General features: G+C 37.2%; 1 protein-coding gene and 1 long non-coding RNA gene across 3 annotated transcripts in view; one reads left to right on the forward strand and one right to left on the reverse strand.

Annotated features, from left to right (window-relative positions):
- The window catches only part of KCNN2 (potassium calcium-activated channel subfamily N member 2), a 583,536-nt gene that overhangs the window by 297,727 nt on the left and 260,549 nt on the right, over nucleotides 1-25,260 (reverse strand). The window lies entirely within an intron of this gene.
- LOC112587942 overlaps nucleotides 14,756-25,260 on the forward strand; it is a 65,495-nt gene continuing 54,990 nt past the window's right edge. Inside the window, exons 1-2 of the long non-coding RNA XR_003112487.3 lie at nucleotides 14,756-14,839; nucleotides 15,972-16,041. This is a non-coding gene — a long non-coding RNA (uncharacterized LOC112587942). The remainder of the gene's footprint in view (nucleotides 14,840-15,971; nucleotides 16,042-25,260) is intronic.

The following is a 25,260-nucleotide window of genomic DNA, read 5'->3' on the forward strand; positions in this document are numbered from 1 at the left end:
ATTCATCTTTCCTCTCTGAACTTCATGCTAGTAACAACAGCCTTGAGAAGATTAAGTGAAATAATATAGGTGAAAGCACTTGGTGAAGTATGAAATGCTAAACAAATAAGGTGTTTTATTATAAGTCTAGAGAGAGATCACATTCATCAATAATCCTGCTAACATTCGGGCCACTTTAAGTCTGACCAGACATCCAAATTCCTCTCCACCTCCCCCACCTGCATACCAAGTGCACCCTCTGACTGCAGGTTCAGAGTTTTTGATTAAGGAAGAAAATGATCCAGATTTTCCATTGGGATAATTATTTTCATTAACTTTGACACCTTAATCAGCCTTTATTATTTCAAGGATTTAAATATTTTATCAGTACCTGCTTGCTTGATGAATTTGTTTGCAACTGGCTGAGCACTTTAAGACAATTCTTTTGAAACAGCTAATGCATTGTAAACCCATCAATTCTTGGGTTTTATGCTGAGTAATTTGACAGCCATTAACATTTTTTGGCTTTATTTTATTTGAGGCTTTCACCTGCATGCTTACCATTGAGTTATAGAACAATCGAGCAGTTTTAGGAGTTCCAAAATGAAAGCACCATTTCAAGTGATAAGCAATCTCACTAAGAAAATGAATTTGAATTTACGACTTTAGGGGCCCATAATCTGTGCTACTAGACTCATTGAGCAAAGCTGTTGATAGCACAGTTAATCAAAGACATAAATATAAAACCAAGAAACTGTTGCTGTTGTCCCAAACTTCAGCAAAGAAATATGTCTGGGCTAGTGTCTGAAAAAATCCACACACTTACTTTTCTATCTCTTTGTGTGTGTGTGCTTGTGTGTGCATGTTTAAAGAAACAAGCAAACAATCTTTCTAGCTATCAGGTCCAATTTTTCTACTGATGGTTCTGTCTGGATTCTGTTCACTACTTGCTGCAAAAGAAAAATGGTGCAGTCTCTTTAACTTCCCATTCAGATTTTCAGGAAGTTTCAGAATTTAGGAACAGGGCTAAGTTGATATGAATGAAACATCTTTAGAGGCTGTCTTTTCATTCTTGACTTGCATAACCACACTACTCAGGAGCATCCTCATATATGCTTGTATATTACTGGACCAACAACTGAGGCTAGGTTTGCCAGCAGTCACTGAAATTCAACATTAACTATATTCATCCTGTATCTATTTTTGGTGAGTCCTTCCTTTTGGGATCCTGTACTTACACTCTGCAGTGGTTGAAGACAGGGATTTAAGAGTGCTTTTATACTAATAAAGGACTCTAGATAGAAGCCTGCTCATCTTCTGCCCAGCGGAGAAGGCAATGGCAACCCACTCCAGCACTCTTGCCTGGAAAATCCCATGGACGGAGGAACCTGGTAGGCTGTAGTCCATGGGATAGCAGAGTTGGACACCACTGAGTGACTTCACTTTCACTTTTCACTTTCATTCATTGGAGAAGGAAATGGCAACCCACTCCATTGTTCTTGCCTGGAGAATCCCAGGGATGGTGGAGCCTGATGGGCTGCCATCTATGGGGTCGCACAGAGTCGGACACGACTGAAGTGACTTAGCAGCAGTAGCAGCATCTCCTGCCCAAAGTGAAACTTCCTTTGGTCCTTGGCGGTTCAGAGGGTAAAGAGTCTGCCTATAATGCAGGAGACCTGGGTTTGACCCTACGTCAGGAAGATTCCCTGGAGAAGGGAACAGCAACCCACTCCACCATACTTGCTTAGAGAATTATATGGACAGAGGAACCTGGCATGCTATAGCCCATGAGGTCACAAAGAGTTGGACATAACTGAGTGACTAACACACATAACCTAAGTAGCCACCGAATTGTTGGTATGTGGTTGACACTATATGTCACTGTAGCTTTTTGTTTCCTTTCCTGTTAACTGTAAGAATTTACAATACCTTTTGTCCAAGCTACGATTTAAAAAAATTAGATTTAGGTGATTTCTTTGTTTTTTTCAGTATGAAATATACTGCTGCTGCTAAGTCACTTTAGTCATGTCCAACTCTGTGCGACCCCACAGATGGCAGCCCACCAGGCTCCTCCATCCATGGGATTTTCCAGACAACAGTACTGGAGTGGGGTGCCATTGCCTTCTCTGATGAAATATACTATGTTCTAAGAAATTTGTATTGGAGAAGGGAATAGCAAACCACTCCAGTATTCTTGCCTTGAGAACCCCATGAGCAGTATGAAAAGACAAAAAGATATAACACCAGAAGATGAGTCCCCCAGGTCAGTAGGTGTCCAGTATGCTATGGTGGAAGAGCAAAGAAATAGCTCCAGAGAGAATGAAGAGGCTAGGCCAAAGCACAAACAATGCTTCATTCCAGATGTGTGTGGTGGTGAAAATGAAGTCTGAGGCTGTAAAGAACAATATTGCATAGGAACCTGGAATATTAGGTCCATGAATCAAGGTAAATTGGATGTGGTGAAGCAGGAGATGGCAAGAATGAACAGCTGTATTTTAGGAATCAACAGAAATGGGTGAACTTAATTCAGAAAACCATTGTATCTATGACTGTGGGCAAGAATCCCTTAGAAGAAACAGAGTAGCCTTCAGAGTCAACAAAAGAGTCTGAAATGCAGTACTTGAGTGAAATCTCAAAAATGGCAGAATGATCTCTGTTCATTTCCAAGGCAAACCATTCAATATAACAGTAATCCAAGTCTATGCCCCAACCACTAATCCCAAAGAAGCTGGAGTTGAACAGTTCTATGAAGACCTACAAGATATTCTAGAACTAACAACAACAACAAAAAGAAATGTCCTTTTCATCAAAGGGGATTAGAGTGAAAAAGTAGGAAATCAAGAGATACCAAACAGGGAAGTTTGGCCTTGGAGTACAAAATGAAGCAGGGCAAAGGCTAGCAGAGTTTTGTCAAGAGAACACACCGGTCATAGCAAAAACCCTCTTCCAACAAGCTCTACACATGGACATCACCAGATGGTCAGTATTGAAATCAGACTGATAATATTATTTGCAGCCAAAGATGCAGAAAGCTCTATACAGTCAGCAAAAACCTGGAGCTGACTATGGCTCAGATCATCAGCTCCTTATTGCAAACTTCAGACTCAAATTGAAGAAAGTAGGGAAAATTACTAGGCCATGCAGGTATGACCTAAATCAAATCCCTTACGATTATACAGTGGAGGTGACAAATAGATTCAAGGGATTAGATCTGGTAGGCATAGTATCTGAAGAACTATGGATGGAGGTTTGTAACATTTACAGGAGGTAGTGACCAAAACCATCCCAAAGAAATGCAAGAAGGCAAAGTGGTTGCCAGAAGAGGCTTTACATGTAACTGAGGAAAGAAAAGAAGTGAAAGGCAAAGGAGAAAGGGAGAATATACCCAACTGGATGCAGAATTCCAGAGAATAGCAAGGAGAGATAAGAAAGTCTTCTTAAGTGAACAATGCAAAGAAATAGAGGAAAACAACAGAATGGGAATGACTTGAGATCTCTTCAAGAAAATGGGAGACACCAAGGGAGCATTTTATGCGAAGATAGGCACAATAAAGAACAGAAAAGGAAAGGACCTAACAGAAGCAGAAGAGATTAAGAAGAGGTGGCAAGAATACACAGAAGAATTCTACAAGAAAGGTCTTAATGACCTAGATAACCGCCATGGTGTGGTCACTCAACTAGAGCCAGACATCCTGGAGTGTGAAGTCAAGTGGCCCTTAGGAAGCATCACTATGAACAAAGGTAGTGGAGGTAATAGAATTCCACCTGGGCCATTTCAAATCCTAAAAGATGATGCTGTTGAAATGCTGCACTCAATATGTCAGCAAATTTGGAAAACAGCAGTGAACACATGACTAGAAAAGGTCAGTTTTCATTCCACTCCAAAACAAGGGCTATGCCAAAGAATGCTCAAGCTAGTGTACAACTGTGCTCATTTCACATCATAGCAGGGTTATGCTCAAAATCCTTCAAGCTAGGCTAAGCAGTATGTGAACTGAGAACTTTCAGATGTTTAAGCTGGGTTTAGAAAAGGCAGAAAAACCAGAGGTCAAATTGCCAAAATCACTGGATCATAGAAAAAGCAAGAGAATTCCAGAAAAACATCTATTTCTGCTTCATTGACTACACTAAAGCCTTTGACCTTGTGGATCACAACAAACTGTAGAAAATTCTTCAGGAGATGAGAACACCAAATCACCTTACCTGTCTCCTGAGAAACCTGTATGTATGTCAAGAAGCAACAGTTAGAACCATTTATGGAACAATGAACTGGTCAAAAATTGGGGAAGGAGTACATCAAGGCTGTATATTGTCACCCTGATTATTTAACTTACATAAAGAGCACATCATGTGAAATGCCAGGCTGGATGAATTACAAGCTGGAATCAAGAATGCTGGGAGAAATATCAATAACCTCAGATATGCAGATGACACCATTCTTATGGCAGAAAGTGAAGAGTAACTAAAGAGCCTCTTGATGAGGTTGAAAGAAGAGAGTGAAAAAGCTGGCTTCAAACTCAACATTAAAAACCAAGATCATGGCATCCAGTCATATTACTTCATGGCAAACAGATGGGGAAAATATGGAAACAGTGACAGATTTTATTTTCTTGGGCTCCAAAATCACTATGGACAGTGACTGCAGCAATGAAATTAAAAGACATTTGCTCTTTGGAAGAAAAGCTATGACAAACCTAGACAGAGTATTAAAAAACAGAAACATCACTTTGCCTACAAAGTCCATATGCTCAAAGCTATGATTTTTCCAGTAGTCATGCAGGAATGTGAGAGTTGGACCATTAGGAAGGCTGAGTGGGGAAGAATTGATGCTTTTGAACTGTGATGTTAGAGAAGACTCTTGAGAGTCCCTTGCACTGCAAGGAGATCCAACCAGTCCATCCTAAAGGAAACCAAACCTGAATATTCATTAGAAGGACTGATGCTGAAGCTGAAGCTGTAATGCATGGGCCACTTGATACAAAGACCAATCCTTTAGAAATGACCCAGATGCTGGGAAAGATTGAAGGCAGGAGGAGAAGGGGGCAACATAGGATGAGATGGTTGGATGACATCATAAACTCAATGGACACAAGTTTGAGCAAACTCCAGGAGATAGAAGTTCAGGGAAGTCTGGTGTACTACAGTCTGTGGGGTTGCAAAGAGTCAGACATGACTGAGCGACTAATACACAATATATACATAACATATATATATATAATATTTATTGTGATATATTACAATATAATTAATTTTAATTTTAAAAGTATTGATATAACACATTTTGTATTTAATTTACTTGTGTTGAACTATCTTGCATACCTAGAAGTTAGTTTTACTTACTCACAGATTATTATTCTTTTAATATATGCCTGGATTAGATAAATTGACATATTATATAAATATTCCCAACATTTTTCATAAATGAAATCATCTTTAGTTCTTAGAGATCTCTGTAAGGTTTGGTTTAGAGTTTTTCTGCTTTCTTAAAATGAATTAGGAAGCTTCCATTTTTTACTTTAATTATTTAAGTAATTACAGGCATTACATTTGAAAAATGTTCAGTCAGAATTCAGCTATAAAATTATCTCAGTCTAAGGCTCCAAAAAGTTTAGATTTCTAATTATCTTTTGAAATCTCCTATGGCCATTGCTGGTTTGGTGTTTACAGTTGATGATTCAAAGGCTTTAACACCTGGGACATTAAGTGACAATTTCAGAAAGCTTCCTCAAGAAAACTGGTAAAATGCTTGGTTGGGAAGAGCAAAGTCCTACCAGAAAACCACTGGGGAGTTGCTTTATTAGCTTACATTGCAAAGAATCACCTCTCGTACTTGGATCTGAGTAACCTCTGGAAGCAGTAGAACAATCGAACCCAAACAAGAAGCTTTATTTGTTCCTTTGTTGAGTGTTCCTTCAACCAACAGGGAAAAAAAAAAAAAAACAAGGTTCTAGCCCATTTTCTTTGTCCCCAAACCTGCTTTGCCCCAGTTAGATTTTAAAGCATTTTAAAACAAAGTCAGGAAATAAAGTGGTCATTTTCATTGCAGAACTAATTGTTTAAGCTCCTAAAGATATTTCTCTAAATATTTCAATAAGCCTTTCCTCTCTGGCCTCTCTTCTTCATACTAGTTAACTTTCCCCTCTTCCTTCTCATAGTTTTCAGTGTCTTTTTATCAGGCAGCTTAAGTATGTCCCCTAATGCCAGGCGTTTCCTACATCATTCTGTTTATAATTTTATCTTTGCTTCCCTGAGTGAACTATCTTCCCAACCCTCCTGCCAGCTACACCCCCACATCAGGCATGGGCTTCTTTCCACTGTGCTCTTATTGTTGCTTTGAGTCACCAGAATCAACTTCCAAAGAACACACTAACTCAGCAGTGGTCCCTTCCCAAAATGATTTAATTGCTTCTGACTCAATATCTGGACTTCTCCTGATCATTAGCAATGTCCAAGTTAAATCTATTGTTTTAGAAAGTGAATCATATTGAGCATGCTGTACCACTGGGAGATGAGATGCAGAATGAGCTGTTAAAGGAGATATCGACAAGCTCAAAAATAAAATTAAGTCACATGAAGATAGTCAGAAAGACCATTTGTACTCTGTGTTCTCTTTCATCTCAGAGCAACATAAGAAAAAAAAAAAAAAAACAGGCATGCATTTTATGAGGGAAGTGCCTTGCATTTTGATCTGCATAGAAGGAAATAGATTGCTCAGTCTGACCTACTACTGCACATACTCCATGTGATAGAACCCAGAATTTTTTTAAATTAAATTTTAGTACAATAAAGACCAGTAACCCAATTTTTATATTTTACATTTCAACCCTAAAAGCAATAAAAGTATGGATCCTAACAGGAACACTGGATATTTTCCAGAACACAAAAGATTACACTGGAAATCTTTTGAAAGGATTAACTTGAGGATCACAAGGAACCTTTCTGAGAAAATCTCCACTATTTAACTGTATGTCACCTTGATTCTGATAACCTGCTACATCTGAATTATGCTTCTTGTACTTGGTACATGAGCTAGAGTCAACTGTGGACCAAATGTTCCATGTGTTCCCAGACATGTTCCAGCCATCCTTGTGATGAGCTGGGTTAGCCAATGGGCTGTGAACTCAACTGTCACTTCTGAGCTGAGTCAGTTAAAGCTGGATGTGCTCATCCCATTCTCCTCTTCCTTATGCTGCTACAACCTAAGAGGCCACAGGTGAGAACACAGCATCATAAGACTGAGACAGCCATGTCTCTGAGTTACCTGATGGAGGAGGGCCTCTGTCAATCGTAGCAAGCTTTGTGTGAGTTAAAAATAAATCTGCTGGCTAAGCCACTGAGCTGCTGCTTCTGCTAAGTCGCTTCAGTCGTGTCCGACTCTGTGCGACCCCAGAGACGACAGCCCACCATGCTCCCCCCGTCCCTGGGATTCTCCAGGCAAGAACATTGGAGTGGGTTGCCATTTCCTTCTCCAAATGCATGAAAGTGAAAAGTGAAAGTGAAGTTGCTCAGTCGTGTCTGACTCGTAGTGACCCCCATGGACTGCAGCCTACCAGGCTCCTCTGTCCATGGGATTTTCCAGGCAAGAGTACTGGAGTGGGGTGCCATTGCCTTCTCCGAAGCCACTGAGATTTCGGGCTTTATCAGTTGTATTAGCTAGCATGAATCGCTCTAAATGATACAGTGCATAATCACAGGACAATAGGGCAGAAAGGGACTTAAGAGATCACCTGTTCCAGCAAGTTTCTAACTTTTGATTTGACTTATCAACAGGAAAACTTTATCACATAGAATACAATAAAGGTAGAGATGAAAGTGCAACTTCTTTGTTTGTAGCATTGGTAGATCTCCTAGATTTCTAGCCTTGTCTCACCTTCCTTTCCTCTACTCCACCTTCATCTACCAAAATATCTCCAACATTCACACATTCATAGACATACAAAACAAAGTTGTCACGGGACATAGTTTGAAAGGTGCTAATCTAGCCCAACTTCCTCAATTTACAGATGTTCTAGGAGCTTCAGAGAGCAAAACCAGGGCTATTTCTTTGTGTGTGTGCACACAAGAGAGACAGAAAGAAATTTTTGAGAAGAGAGTTTGTGATGATGGTCTATTGGTTTGCCTCTAGGGTGAAGTCCTGCCCACTAACTATCTGGTGTTGCTGAATGAATATTCCCTGGTTCAATATTTATCAAAAGATGCATCAATGTTTGTATATATCCAAGGTACCAATAAAAATTTAAAATGTAAATGGGAAATGCTGCAAGCACACTGAAAATGAGTCTGATATTATATCCTAGAGATGAACCACAAAACTTCTGTGATTCAGACATTCCAATTTCATGAATATATGCTGAAGAGAAACATATGCACATGCACCAACAGAATTTCCAGTCAAGGGTAGTTTAGCAGCACTGTTCACTACTGGAAGAATCTATTGTGAATAGTGATCTACCATGGGAGAGCTCACGACTGTGAGGTGGTGTATTTCACAAAAGTTAAAAAGAACAAACTGTAGTGGCATATAAAGTATAGGTGAATCTTGGCAATTTAATATTAAAAAATTAATTCCAAAAGACTACGTATTGTATGATATACTTTTTTATAGGTTTAAACAATAAGTGTGTGCATAAATGTGTGTAAATGAATATGTGTAGTATACATGGAAGCAACAGACACAGATTTCACACATAAAAAGGAAGGATAATATTTAGCCTAGATTAAGAAAGACAACAGAACCAAGGTTATATGGTTAGATGAAGGGAAAATCAGTCATGTCTGATTCTTTGCAACCCCATGGACTATACAGTCCATGATATTCTCCAGGCCAGAATACTGGAGTGGGTAGCCTTTCTCTTCTCCAGGGGATCTTCCCAACCCAAGGATCGAACCCAGGTCTCCTGCATTGCAGGTGGATTCTTTACCATCTGAGCCACAAGGGAAGCCCAAGAATACTGGAGTGGGTAGCCTATCCTTTCTCCAGCAGATCTCCCCAACCTAGGAATCGAATCAGGGTCTACCAACTGCACTATGAGGGAAGCATGTGGTTAGATGCCGGTCATTATTTCCAAGGTGTTAGCTTTGGCTTTAGGCTTGTGTTCACATTTGCTTATCATTATTATTATTTTTGAATATTCAGCATTGTGATTTTTTTTAATTCTTAATTTTTAAATTTATTTATTTTAATTGGAGGCTAATTACTTTACAGTACTGTAGTGGATTTTGCCATACATTGACATGAATCAGCCATGGGTGTACATGTGTTCCCCATCCTGAACTTCACCCCCCTCCCACCTCCCTTCCCATCCCATCCATCAGGGTCATCCCAGTGCACCAGCCCTGAGCAGCCTGCCTCATGCATCAAACCTGGAATGGTGATTCATTTCACATATGGTAATATACATGTTTCAATGCTATTCTTTCAAATCATCTGACCCTTGCCATAGATATATGTGGACCAATACTGAGTATGTGATTTGAACCAAGAATGATTAATATAACTCTGGGCCTTCAATCTAAAGGAAAAAAATAATAATGTTAAAAATACTCCAATGGATTTTAAGACAAAAAAAGAAGCAAAACTTGTTTCCTCACCTCTCCATAAGCACACCCAACACAGCCTTTACTTGTTGTTGTTCAGTTGCTAAGTCGTGTCTGACTCTTTGTGACCCCATGGACTGCAGAACTCCAGGCTTCCCTGTCCCTCGCTATCTCCCAGAGTTTATTCAAACTCATGTCCATTGAGTTGGTGATGGCATCTAACCATCTCATCCTATTTCTCCCCCTTCTCCTCCTGTCCTCAATCTTTCCCAGCATCAGGGTCTTTTCCAATGAGCAGGCTTTGTATCAGGTGGTCAAAGTATTAGAACTTCAGCTTCAGCATCAGTCCTTCCAATGAATATTCAGGCTTGGTTTCCTTTAGGATAGACTGGTTGGATCTCCTTGCAGTCCAAGGGACTCTCAAGAGTCTTCTCCTGCACCGTAGTTCGAAAGAATCAACTTTTCATCACTCAGCCTTCTTTATGATCCAACTCTCACACCCATACATGACTACTAGAAACACAAATTTGGCTACTCTTGGTTTAAACATTGAAGGGAAAATAAGCAATTATCTGAAAATATCAGTACCTTTTGGAAAGACAGAAAAAGAACTATTCTAGCTGGCTGCTGCTACTGCTGCTGCTAAGGCATTTCAGTCGTGTCCGACTCTGTGTGACCCCATAGATGGCAGTCCACCAGGCTCCCCCATCCCTGGGATTCTCCAGGCAAGAACATTGGAGTGGGTTGCCATTTCCTTCTTCAATGCATGAAAGTAAAAAGTGAAAGGGAAGTTCCTCAGTCATGCCTGACTCTTCGCAACCCCATGGACTGCAGCCTACCAAGCTCCTCTGTCCATGGGATTTTCCAGGCAAGAGTACTGGAGTGGGGTGCCATCGCCTTCTCCTCTAGCTGGCTAACAGAGTACAAATGGTAAATGATAGCCAATTTAAGAGTAAAAATGGACTTTCATGCCTTAAGGGGGGGAAATATATATATATATATATATATATATATATATATATATATATATACACAAACACACACATACATATATGAAATCCATTAAATTATGAATGTTGACCTATATACAAATGCTCACCAAAGAAGGATAAAGTGACACCAGAATACATCAAACAGACTTTGAATGCATTCTACTTCTCTTTTTATTTACTTATTTTTAATTTTATTTTTTTTAAATTTTAATTGGAGGCTAATTACTTTACAATATTGTGGTAGTTTTTGCCATATATTCACATGAATCAGCCATGGGTGTATATGTGTTCCACATCCTGAACCCCCTCCCACCTCCCTCCCCATCTCATTCCTCAGGGTCATCCCAGTGCACCTGCCCTGAGCACCCTGTTTCATGCATCGGACCTGGACCGGCGATCTATTTCACATTGGTAATACACATGTTTCAATACTATTCTCTCAAATCATCCCACTCTCGTCTTCTCCCACAGAGTCCAAAAGTCTGTTCTTTACATCTGTGTCTCTTTTGCTGTCTCACATATAGGGTCATCATTACCATCTTTCTAAATTTCATATATATGCATTAATATACTGCATTGGTGTTTTTATTTCTGACTTACTTCACTCTGTATAATAGGCTCCAATTTCATCCACCTCATTAGAACTGATTCAAATGCATTCTTTTTAATAGCTGAGTAATATTCCATTGTGTATATGTAACACAGCTTTCTTATCCATTCATCTGCTGATGGACATCTAGGTTGCTTCCATGTCCTGGCTATTGTAAACAGTGCTGTGATGAACATTGGGGTACACGTGTCTCTTTCAATTCTGGTTTCCCTGGTGTGTATGCCCAGCAGTGGAATTGCTGGGTTAGGTCATTTATTTTTCTGGAATTGAGCTGCAGGACTTGCTTGTATATTTTTGAGGTTAATTATTTGCCAGTTGCTTCATTTGTTATTATTTTCTCCCATTCTGAAGGCTGTCTTTCACCTTGCTTATAGTTTCTTTCATTGTGCCAAAGCTTTTAAGTTTATAGGTCCCATTTGTTTATTTTTGCTTTTATTTCCAGTATTCTGGGAGGTGGGTCATGGAGGATCCTGCTGTGATTTACATCAGAGAGTGTTTTGCCTATGTTCTCCTCTAGGAGTTTTATAGTTTCTGGTCTTATGTTTAGATCTGTAATCCATTTTGAGTTTATTTTTGTGTGTGGTGTTAGACGGTGTTCTAGTTTCATTCTTTTACAAGTGGATGACCAGTTTTCCCAGCACCACTTGTTAAAGAGATTGTCTTTTCTCCACTGTATATTCTTGCTTCCCTTTTCAAAGATAAGGTGTCCATAAGTGTGTGGATTTATCTCTGGGCTTTCTATTTTGTTCCACTGATCTATGTTTCTGTCTTTGTGCCAGTATCATACTGTCTTGATGACTGTTGATTTGTAGTATAGCCTGAAGTCACGCAGGTTGATTCCTCCAGTTCCATTCTTCTTTCTCAAGATAGCTTTGGCTATTCGAAGTTTTTTGTATTTCCATAATAATTGTGAAATTATTTGTTCTAATTCTCTGAAAAATACCTTTGGTAGCTTGATAGGAATTGCATTGAATCTATAGATTGCTTTGGGTAGTATACTCATTTTCACTATATTGATTCTTCTGATCCACAAACATGGTATATTTTCCATCTATTTGTGTCATCTTTGATTTCTTTCATCAGTGTTTTATAGTTTTCTATATATAAGTCTTTTGTTTCTTTAGGTAGATATATTCCTAAATATTTTATTCTTTTCGTTGCAATGGTGAATGGAATCGTTTCTTAATTTCTACTTGTGTTTTCTCATTGTTAGTGTATAGGAATGCAAGGGATTTCTGTGTGTTAATTTTATACCCTGCAACTTTACTATATTCATTGATTAGCTCTAGTAATTTTCTGGTGGAGTCTTTAGGGTTTTCTATGTAGAGGATCATGCCATCTACAAACAGTGAGAGTTTTAATTCTTTCCAATCTTGATTCCTTTTATTTCTTTTTCTTCTTTGATTGCTGTGGCTAAAACTTCCAAAACTATGTTGAACAGTAGTGGTGAGAGTGGGCTTCCTTGTCCTGTTCGTGACTTTAGGGGAAATGCTTTCAATTTTTCACCATTGAGGATAATGTTTGCTGTGGGTTTATCATGAAAGTGAAAGTGAAGTTGCTCAGTCGTGTCCAACTCTTTGCGACCCCATGGACTGTAGCCTACAGGCTCCTCCGTCCATGGAATTTTCCAGGCAAGAGTACTGGAGTGGGTTGCCATTTCCTTCCCCAGGGGATCTTCCCAACCTAGGGATCGAACTGGGGTCTCCCACATTGCAGGCAGACGCTTTACCATCTGAGCCACCAGGGAAGATACCAGGGTTTATCATTTATGGCTTTTATTATGTTGAGGTAGGTTATTTCTATGCTTTCTTTCTGGAGGGTTTTTATCATAAATGGATGTTGGATGTTGTCAAAGGCTTTCTCTGAATCTGTTGAGATAATCATATGGTTTTTATCTTTCACTTTGTTAATGTGGTGTATGTATCACATTGATTTGTAAATATTGAAGAATCCTTGTTTCCCTGGGATAAAGCCCACTTGGTCATGATGTATGATCTTTTTAATATGTTGTTGGATTCTGTTTGCTAGAATTTTGTTAAGGATTTTTGCATCTATGTCCATCAGTGATATTGGCCTGTAGTTTTCTTTTTTTGTGGCATCTTTGTCTGCTTTTGGTATTAGGGTGATGGTGGGCTCTTAGAATGAGTTTGGAAGTTTACATCCTCTGCAATTTTCTGGAAGAGTTTGAATAGGATAGGTTTTAGCTCTTGTCTAGATTTTTGGTAGAATTCAGCTGTGAAGCCGTCTGGTCCTGGGCTTTTGTTTGCTGGAAGATTTATGATTACTGTTTTGATTTCCGTGCTTGATATGGGTCTGTTAAGCTTTTCTATTTCTTCCTGGTTCAGTTTTGGAAAGTTGTACTTTTCTAAGAATTTGTCCATTTCTTCTAGCTGTCCATTTTATTGGCATATAGTTGCTGATAATAGTCTCTTATGATCCTTTGTATTTCTGTGTTGTCTGTTGTGATTTCTCCATTTTCATTTCTATTTTTATTGATTTGATTCTTCTCCCTTTTTTTTTTTTGATGAGTCTGGCTAATGGTTTATCTATTTTATTTACCTTCTCAAAGAACCATCTTTTAGATTTGTTGATTTGGGCTATGGTCTCCTTTGTTTCTTTTGCACTTATTTCTGCCCTAGTTTTTATGATTTATTTCCTTCTACTAATCCTGGGGTGGTTCATTTCTTCTTTGTCTAGTTGCTTTAGGTGTAGAGTTAGGTTATTTATTTGATTTCTCTCCTGTTTCTTGAGGTAAGTTTATATTGCTATGAACCTTCCCCTTAGCACTGCTTTTACTGAATTCGATAGGCTTTGGGTTGTTGGTTTTCATTTTCATTCATTTCTATGTATATTTTTATTTCTTATTTTGATTTCTTCTGTGACTTGTTGGTTATTCAGAAGTGTGTTCTTTAGCCTCCATATGTTTGTATTTTTAGTAGCTTTTTTTCCTGTAGTTGACATCTAATCTTACCACATTGTGATCAGAAAAGATGCTTGAGATGATTTCATTTTTTTAAAATTTACCAAGGATAGATTTATGGCCTAGGATGTGATTTATCCTAGAGAAGGTTCCATGTGCACTTGAGAAAAAGGTGAAATTCATTGTTTTAGGGTGACATGTCCTATAGATATCAATTAGGTCTAACTGGTCCAATGTATCATTTAAAGTTTGTGTTTCCTTGCTAATTTTCTGTTTAGTTGATTACTTCTCTTTTTATATCCCAAACACTAGCACCCTGTACTTCCGCTCTGCCTAGTTTTACTCTCTGACCAGGTAGGTTACCTAGAGCATGCTGATCAACTAGTTTTTATACCCGTTTCACCACTGGTTCTTGTGAGTACAAGGGAGCAAAATTTTCCACCCCAAATTGTGTCTCTTTGGCATGAGGATTAATTCAAGCCGATAATTTTTAAGAAACAGAAGACTTAGAAAGTTTTTCATTTTACATCTCCCTTAGCTGCTAAAAAAATTTAGATTCCAGGCCTGTTTCTGGAATAGAGCTATCACAAGAGGTATCTGCCTAGAATATGCACTAAAATTGTAGAGGAAACTCCAGAGGGCCTAGAGATCAGAGTCCACTTTGTGTCCGTTATCTCTGTGTGGCCCAGTAAACATTTATTTACTTTTCTATTTTTATTTGAATTGCCTTCTTCCCCTCTGAAGTCCCAAACCACTATCTGCAACATTTTCTTTTGCCTTTAGCCAAAGATGATATTTAAGGTAAGGTCTTCGGCCGTTTTGGCAACTTACTTAGTTTCCCTGAGTCTCTCCCCATGTATATATGCTATTAAAATTTTGTTTGATTTTTCTCTTGTTAATCTATCTCATGTTAATTTAGTTTTTAGACCAGCCAGAAAAACATAGAGGAAAATTTCTTCCTCTCTGACATGAGCATTAGGAAATTAAAAAATCATTAATACAGGGTCTAATATTTAACATGTTTCAAAAAAAAATGTTGATTAAATATTTTAATCTCAAAGTAGACCAAAAGGAAAGTTGTTGAGATGCATATTCAGTGATGTTTTAAGTATGCTATAATCTGATAAAACAGATGTAAGTCCTTTAAAAATAAATAGCTAAGTCTCATTTCTTCCGCTTTCCTTAAACTATTCATCCAGCAACATAGAAAAAGAAAAATATTCATATATTGGTAATCTATAGGTATAGTTTAGTGGCTTTCTATTAAATAATAAATATTCATTTATAGCATATTTTGAGTTTCAGAGTGATTATTTTGTTCTATTTGGTGCTGTTATAATGAAGGTAATGAATTTCATCTTCATTTTTGTGCTAGAATTCCATTAAAACATTTACTAAAATTGGGTAATTTTTAAACCATGGGAACTTAATTGCGTTAATTATCCTTTCTTAACCTCAAATGTTTTATAATGAAACTAAATAATGGATGTAATAATGAAGCAAAGGACAAGTTGGATTTGCATATTTTATAAACATGCTCAGGAAGTAACTGTGCTATTTTGTTTGGAATGGTAGTTAGGTTAATCATGAGTTGATGAAAGACAGCCCAATTTCCTTGGGGGAGGAAAAGGTGAAGAACGGTGACTTTTAAATGATGTCCTGGGGTCCTCCTTTGCTCTCATATGGGAGAGAAGAATATAAGGTGTTCAGAAATATTCATATTTATATAGAAGATGATTATGTAACTTGAAGCAGTTTTTTCATTGCCCCCCATCAGAAACATAAATATGCTTCATTTATTGAGTGAAAATCTAGACTTAGAAAATCCTTTCAAGCCTTTAGCTCATGAAATGTTCTAAGCTTGCTTCATGATATAAAGATTATTATTAAAAAAAAAAAAAGTTGAAGAGGCTGATGCATTTTTGCTCATTAGTTCCAGAAAGGCCCATTGCTCACTAGGCTGGTAGCCATCCTGCTCCAGTTGCTAGCTCCCACCTTTCCAGGTAAGTAGAATGTTTCCTTGGCTACTCTTCCTCACTTCCCTCTTACACACACACACAACTGAGACTGCACATCCCTGACAACTGTAATGTAAGTAGCATGGTGTGCTTTTGGATCAGTATTTCTCCAAATGATATTTTATTGGGTGAAGAATCTATGAATAAAGAAACACTCTAATTCTTCTAGGAATTGTATTATTTGATATGCTACAGTAGTTCAACATCATAGAGATAACAAGGCCTTGGGGAAAAAAAAAAAAGAGGCACCTGAGCAAAACAGAGTATACTTTATGAAAATCTGACAGAAACTTGGAATTTAAGTGGACACTACTTTGTCTGCCTCAGAGTACATCATGCAAAATGCTGGGCTGCATGAATCACAAGCAGGAATCAAGATTGCTGGGAGAACAATAATATCAGACATGCAGATAGTACCACCGTAAATGGCAGAAAGTAAAGAGGAACTAAAGAGCCTCTTCACAAGGGTGAAAGAGGAGAGTGAAAAAGCTGGCTTAAAACTCTACATTCAAAAAACTATAATCACTGAATCTGGTCCTATCACTCCATGGCAAATAGAAGGGAAAAGGTGAAAATAGTGACCAATTTTATTTTCTTAGGCTCCAAAATCCCCACAGACATTAACTGCAGCCATGAAATTAAAAGACACTTGCTCCTTGGAAGAAAAGTTATGACAAACCTAGACAACACATTAAAAAGCAGAGACATCACTTTGCCTACAACGGAACATATAGTCAAAGCTATGGCTTTTCCAGTAGTCACATACGGATGTAAGAGGTGGACTATAAAGAAGGCTGAGCACCAAAGAAATGATCCTTTTCAATTGTAGTGCTGGTGAAGACTCTTCAGTGTCCTTTGGACAGCTAGGAGATCAAACTAGTCAATCCAAAAGGAAATCAATCCTGAATATTCATTGGAAGGACTGATGCTAAAGCTGAAGCTCCAATACTTTGGCCACATGATGCAAAGACTGACTCATTGGAAAAGACCCTGATGCTGGGAAAGATTGAGGGCAGGAGGAAAAGGGTCCAACCCAGGATAAAATAGTTGAATAGCATCATCAACTCAATGGACATGAGTTTGACCAACCTCCAGGAGATAGTGAAAGATGGAAGCCTGGTGTGCTACAGTTCATGGAGTTACAAAGAGTCAGACATGACTTAGCAACTAAACAACAACAGCCCAATATGTTTATCTGAGAGGAGAAGCTCTACATCACACCTGCGGATGAAATGAAAAACCAAGGTCAATCTTCTATTTCTGTTTACTGAAAGTTCTGATGTTATATTTGAGGACAGAGCAAGAAAAACATTATTTTTTTCCAAATTTCACGTGGCCTATGAAAAATATTGTCAAATAAGATAAATGACACTTCTGAACAATGACACTGCTGACACTCAGTTTTCTTCTGAGAAATCAGAAAAAAACTCCCAGGGACTGTTTGACATAGTCCACAAAGTTTAAGAGACATGACTGCTATTAAATAAAAGGAGGTTGTTATAAATAAACAGTTGAGGCAAAACATCAAACGAATGAGATAAGGAAGAATTGCTAAAAAATAATGCTATACACAAGTTAAAATTTGTGTTGTAGCAGGAAGGGTCAATTCTAAAAAGATGTATATCAGTTAAGTGTATTAAAAACTCAAGGGCCATCTCAGAAGAATGGGACAAAATTAAATGCAAAAGGAGATAACTGATGTAGAGGATGGAAAACAGAACAAAGTCAGCAAACGAGTCGTTCTCTTAAGCGAAAGAACAGAAGAATCAGAACACAAGCAATCAGAGAAAAGCACAGTCAACATTTTCTGAGCAAATTGAAGTGTCTTCATGTTCTAAGTATGACTGATTAAAATATACCTATTGATAAATTTCTTTTTTTTTTACATTAATGATAGAACTTTATTGAGTAGACAGAAACAAGAAAAAAAAAATCATTCCACCATTCCACCACAATTCCACCATTCACAAATAACTCTTAAAATGTTACTCTATATATTTTTTCCTCTATATACATTTTCCTCCTAAATGTACATGTATTTGTTAACAAAATAAGATTCTATGTATTGTTTTGTAATCTGTTTTTTTTATATTCTAATCCACTTTAAGCATATTGTCATTCTGAACTATAAGAAAAAAGGGAATTCTTGTATTCATTAAGCTATCAGAATGAAGAAATAAATTCTGCATTGATTAATTTAGAAAAAAGGAAGTGGTTTCCCAAAAAGTATTCAAACTAGGCTGACTCCAAACCTTTTCACCATCATATAGAATATGAGCTGAGGAAAAAAACATGCAAATAATGATAAGAGAAGACTGTGACCCAATTTTAAAAAAAATCTATGAAACCTATTTTTCATGAGCTAAGGAAGAAACTCGTCCTCAGACATGACATCTGGTATATATATGTTAGGTACATGAAGAGACACTCTAACCCAGAAACAGAGAATTGAAAATTGCCTATCCCCTTAAAAAAGGACTAATTTAAGCAGTAAAAATCTGTTTCAAAAGGCAAGAAACTAAATTATTTTTGTATTTGGTAAAAATACTAAATAGAATATAATAAATATTCCTGAAAATCAGTAATAAATATTCTTTCCTTCAAAAGCACCCTACTGCCTCCATGAACATCACTGCCAATCAATCACCTGCTGAGACCTTATGAAAACTCAGATTCCTACTCAACACGTTCTGAGTCTTCATTATCAATTTATTAGAATTGGCCTTTAAGATAAAACTATGTGACATCACAGGATTAAAGACTAGAACTTTTCAAGCTAGAGAATATAATCCAAAGGGAATTCTTTCTTAAAAGTTCCAACAAACAAGATCATCTAAAGATAACAAAGAAACTGTGAAGAAAAACTTTTAGTTAAGGCTGATTTATTGCGATATATTCCTTATTGAGACTATAGCAATGCATCCTCATGAATATGTACCAAGACCTGCTATAAACAGGAAATTACAAGGCTGGAATACACGGGGACAGATTGGAAGGCAATATGCAAATCTGCAAAGATTATTGATGTCTACAAGTGACTGTTCAGTTTTTTTTTTAATGAAATTTTTAATAATGTATAAAGGAAGAGAAGGAAATACTGAATGATTTAGGATGTACCTTTAATTTTTATAACACTAATTTAGTATTAAATTTAATGTAATACCTGGCAGATGAAATAGGATTGATGACATATGTTCTGATTCTACTTTCAATTCAGACAACACCACCAATTTTCTATTCCATGAAGCTTCTTACCTTAAAAATTTATTCCAATGTGCCATGTTCTACTCTAATTCAAAACAATAAGATGCGTGGCTAAATCACAGATTCTCAGTGGAATATAAAGTTACTGGATGCTTGGGGCTAGTGCACTGGGATGACCCAGAGGGATGGTATGGGGAGGGAGGAGGGAGGAGGGTTCAGGATGGGGAACACATGTATACCTGTGGCGGATTCATTTTGATATTTGGCAAAACTAATACAATTATGTAAAGTTTAAAAATAAAATAAAATTAAAAAAAAATAATAAAGTTACTGGGACTCTCACAATTTTTGCAACATTACTTAAATTCGGGCTATCAGTACATGTTTTAAAAGAAAAAAAAGAATGAAAGTAGTTGACCAGAATTATGTTTTTTATTGAATTCCATTCATTTGAATGTATTTTTGCCAATTCAGATGCTAGTAATCTCAGATCCAATTATCTTACAGATCTGTGTACCCCTAACAGTCTAATGCCAAGTAAAAGATTTAAACAAACAAACAAAAAACCCAAGGAATTTTGTGGGAAGGTAAAAATTAGAAAAGAGGACAAGTGATTAAGTCATCCAGTGATGACCAGGAAATTGGAGGATTCACTTGTCCTATTTACACAAAATTTAACCAACCAAATCAACCTAAAATTTCTCTTTATTTGACTGTCACAGTTTTAAACCATAACTGGCAAACTTAGTTTACACTTGGATTAGAAAAATACTAGAAGCAGATGACTAATAGATGTGACTCAGGGTGTCACTATTTTAGCAGGATTGGTCATAATGTCATCCACTATCACGCATGTAATAAGAGACTGAAAATCAAAGAATAAACCAGTTTCCCCAGGCAACTTTAAAATAAAGACACCACTACTCCTTGGGTCTACTTTTCTCAATAATTCTGGGAAATGAATCCTACTTTAGTGTTTAAATTGCAGTTCAGTTCACTCCCTCAGTCATGTCCAACTCTCTGTGACTCCATGGAGTATTTAAATTTACCTTTCACAATGCTGCTTGTAAATACATTTAAAGGACAAAATTAATTTCCAATTCATCTCAAAACAAATGCAATCACTTGCTGTTGTTTTTCGGTTACTTGGTCCTGTCTGACTATTTTGCGACTCCAAGGACTGCAGCATGCCAGGCTTCCCGGTCCTCAAAATCATGTGCATTGAGTCCATGATGCCATCCAATCATCTCATCCTCTGTCGTCCCCTTCTCTTCCTGCCTTCAATCTTTCCCAGCATCAGGCTTTTTTCCCAATGAGTCAGTCTTCGCATCAGGTGGTCAAAGTACTGGAGTTTCAGCTTCAGCATCAGTCCTTCCAATGAATATTCAAGGTTGATTTCCTTTAGGATTGACTGGCTTGATCGCCTTGCTGTCCAAGGGACCCTCAAGAGTCTTCTCCAGCATCACAATTAGAAAGCATCAATTTTTTGGCGCTCAGCCTTCTTTATGGCCCAACTCTCACATCTCAATCTCTTAGTTTTAGTCAAACTGTTTTAACTTCTATTGTGTTTGAGACATTTTTCACTTTTTTAAGTCTGTTACAGCAATTTGGTATATCTATCTAAAATACCTGGCATTCAATGCAAACAAAAAGAAAAAAATCTATGAGGTGTTCTCCATATATGAGGATGTACTCTGTGCAGGTTCAAGTTCATTCTCTGGACTCAATCCTCTGTCAGCCTCTATGCTTTGCCTTTGTCTCTGGCTTTAAAATGGGGACTTATTTCTTTGTCTTATCTTCCCCAGACTTCCAAATGTTTTCAAAGATCCAGTTGCTTTCATTTTTCTCAGTGGCACCACAATAATAATTTTTTTTTCCTGTTCAGTTCAGTCCCTCAGTCATGTCCAGCTCTTTGTGACCCCATGAACTGCAGCATGCCAGGCCTCCCTGTCCATCACAAACTCCCAGAGCCCACCCAAACCCATGTCCATTGAGTTGGTGATGCCATCCAACCATCTCATCTTCTGTCGTCCCCTTCTCCTCCTGCCCTCCATCTTTCCCAGCATCAGGGTCTTTTCAAATGAGTCAGCTCTTGGCATCAGGTGGCCAAAGTATTGCAGTTTCAGCTTCAACATCAGTCCATTAAGTAAACTTAGGTTATCTTTGCTTTGTTTAAAAAACAAACAAACAAACAACAAAAAAAAACTGTGTGTGTGTTGTGTGTGTATGTGCACACAGATAGATTTAACTGTTGCTTCCATTTCTTCAACTACTATGTCAAAGAATCACAAATAGAATAGATTTTTTTTGCTGTCTCATACACAGGGTTATTGTTACCATCTTTCTAAATTCCACATATATGTGTTAGTATACTATACTGGTGTTTTTCTTTCTGGCTTACTTCACTCTGTATAATAGGTTCCACTTTCATCCACCTCATTAGAACTGATTCAAATGTATTCTTTTTAATGGATGAGTAACACTCCATTGTGTATATGTACCATAGCTTTCTTATCTATTCATCTGCTGATGGACATCTAGGTTGCTTCCATGTCCTGGCTATTATAAACAGTACTGTGATGAACACTGGTGTACAGCAAAAGAGACACTGATGTATAGAACAGTCTTATGGACTCTGTTGCAGAGGGAGAGGGTGGGAAGATTTGGGAGAATGGCATTGAAACATGTATAATATCATGTATGAAACGAGTTGCCAGTCCAGGTTCGATGCATGATACCGGATGCTTGGGGCTAGTGCACTGGGACGACCCAGAGGGATGGTATGGGGAGGGAGGAGGGAGGAGGGTTCAGGATGGGGAACACATGTATACCTGTGGCTGATTCATTTTGATATTTGGCAAAACTAATACAATTTGTAAAGTTTAAAATAAAATAAAATTTAAAAAAAAGAAAATCTGTTTCTATAAACTATTTCTTTTTTTTTGATGTGTCTAATATATCTTTATTTATTTTTGTTGTTTTTTTTAAAATTTTATTTTATTTTTAAACTTTACATAATTGTATTAGTTTTGCCAAATATCAAAATGAATCCGCCACAGGTATACATGTGTTCCCCATCCTGAACCCTCCTCCCTCCTCCCTCCCCATTCCATCCCTCTGGGTCGTCCCAGTGCACCAGCCCCAAGCATCCAGTATCGTGCATTGAACCTGGACTGGCAACTCGTTTCATACATGATATTTTACATGTTTCAATGCCATTCTCCCAAATCTTCCCACCCTCTCCTTCTCTCACAGAGTCCATAAGACTGTTCTATACATCAGTGTCTCTTTTGCTGTCTCGTACACAGGGTTATTGTTACCATCTTTCTAAATTCCATATATATGCGTTAGTATACTGTATTGGTGTTTTTCTTTCTGGCTTACTTCACTCTGTATAATAGGCTCCAGTTTCATCCACCTCATTAGAACTGATTCAAATGTATTCTTTTTAATGGCTGAGTAATACTCCATTGTGTACATGTACCACAGCTTTCTTATCCATTCATCTGCTGATGGACATCTAGGTTGCTTCCATGTCCTGGCTATTATAAACAGTGCTGCGATGAACATTGGGGTACACGTGTCTCTTTCCCTTCTGGTTTCCTCAGTGTGTATGCCCAGCAGTGGGATTGCTGGATCATAAGGCATGTCTATTTCCAGTTTTTTAAGGAATCTCCACACTGTTCTCCATAGTGGCTGTACTAGTTTGCATTCCCACCAACAGTGCAAGAGGGTTCCCTTTTCTCCACACCCTCTCCAGCATTTATTGCTTGTAGACTTTTGGATCGCAGCCATTCTGACTGGTGTGAAATGGTACCTCATAGTGGTTTTGATTTGCATTTCTCTGATAATGAGTGATGTTGAGCATCTTTTCATGTATTTGTTAGCCATCTGTATGTCTTCTTTGGAGAAATGTCTATTTAGTTCTTTGGCCCATTTTTTGATTGGGTCATTTATTTTTCTGGAGTTGAGCTGTAGGAGTTGCTTGTATATTCTCGAGATTAGTTGTTTGTCAGTTGCTTCATTTGCTATTATTTTATCCCATTCTGAAGGCTGTCTTTTCACCTTGCTAATAGTTTCCTTTGATGTGCAGAAGCTTTTAAGGTTAATTAGGCCCCATTTGTTTATTTTTGCTTTTATTTCCAATATTCTGGGAGGTGGGTCATAGAGGATCCTCCTGTGATGTATGTCAGAGAGTGTTTTGCCTATGTTCTCCTCTAGGAGTTTTATATATAAACTATTTCTTATTATGATTATTCAAAAAGTAAATATAAAAGTTTTTTAAGCAGTTAAAAAATCTAAGAAAAGGAAATTTCAAGTCATAATTATACTCCTCTGTTTAAATTTTCAAATAATTGTGAGTGCTTCATTAGTTTGTATTTAGAACGCTACACTTACCTTCCCTTTTGATGAGAATCTTGTTAAAGAATTAGCACATTTCCTCAGGCTATGAGTTATAGAAAGTCTATATGTCTTTCAACATCTTGATATGCTACTTTATCTTTGCCTTTTATGTAAAATTAGATTTTTATATCAGATTTTTGATAATATTTTAAGCATATTTTATATTAAAAATAAAAATTAGGAAGATTAAAAAAAAAAGAAGAGATTTTTTAAGGAAAAGCCTTCTATAAATTTATAACATTTGAAAGAGTTTCATGGATTTGCATGTGAAACACATGAAAAAGGAGGCAGCAACTATACCAGTGAGAGTATAATTGCTATGTTTGAATACAACTTAAGTTCAGCAGAAAGTTCCTAACCAATAAAAGCAAAAAAGGAAATGCAAAAAGTAATGGGAGAAATCTTAGTAGATGGGAGAAGAAAACAAACTAATAGTTCATATTTCCCAGGAATCAAAATTCTAAGAAGAAATCATAATTGAATGAATCATTGTGAAAATGAACACTGAGTGATATAAAAGAAAACAGCTTTATCTGAAGTACTGAAAAGGGATCAGTGAATCTTTTTTATTTTCTAACTTCTAGGCAATCATGTATTTTTGGAGATTTACCTTTTCTATTATTTAGTGAAACTAGTTAAATATCATTGTAATAATTGAAATAATTAAGGAAAACAAATTAACTTCTCCTTGAGCTATTTTAATTGCTATCTTCAGGAATTTATTCTAAAGTTTTTTAAATATTAGGGGCCTTAGGCAGTATATCATGAAATATTTATTATGATTAAGCTATAATGACTTATTGCTGCTGTTGTCTTTTACTTTCGAAAGTAAAAAAGTCATGATATGTGTAAAGAGAAAATTAAAATGACAGATTTTATATGTCAAAAAAGAAAGCCACAATATAAAGCTTAACTTATATAAGCCCCAAAGTTACTTTTATTCTTGTATATAATTGACAATGTTTTAAAATTTCTGAGCCCCAAATTAAATAATGAAGAAGAGACAGTAGGAAACTCATGAAAATACACTTGTCAAGTAAGTAGCTGAGAAGAAAGCTCATTTTACATATCAGAAATGGAGTGACAAAGTAAATTACCAAAATTTAAATTTCAGACATTATACTGCTATTTGATCTATGTTTTGTAAAAAGAAGCTATTCCACCTAAAAAGCAGAATAATACACCACCATGATTTTATTTTGAAGACTCAGATAGACAGTTAAAGGCTATACATTTTAGGCTGCTTTTTAAATGAATTTGGTTGACATTTACGACCCAGAGGGATGGTATGGGGAGGGAGGAGGGAGGAGGGCTCAGGATGGGGAACACATGTATACCTGTGGCAGATTCATTTCGATATTTGGCAAAACCAATACAATATTGTAAAGTTTAAAAATAAAATAAAAAAAAAGAAACAAAAAAAAATTTGAAATGCAGCCACTAAATTTAGTCTTGCTGCTGCTGCTGCTGCTAAGTCGCATCAGTCATGTCCGACTCTGTGCGACCCCAGAGACGGCAGCCCACCAGACTCCCCTGATCCTGGGATTCTCCAGGCAAGAACACTGGAGTGGGTTGCCATTTCCTTCTCCAATGCAT

This window comes from Bubalus bubalis, chromosome 11 (genome assembly GCF_019923935.1).
Source record: "Bubalus bubalis isolate 160015118507 breed Murrah chromosome 11, NDDB_SH_1, whole genome shotgun sequence".
In the NCBI taxonomy this organism is placed as follows: Eukaryota; Metazoa; Chordata; class Mammalia; order Artiodactyla; family Bovidae; genus Bubalus; species Bubalus bubalis.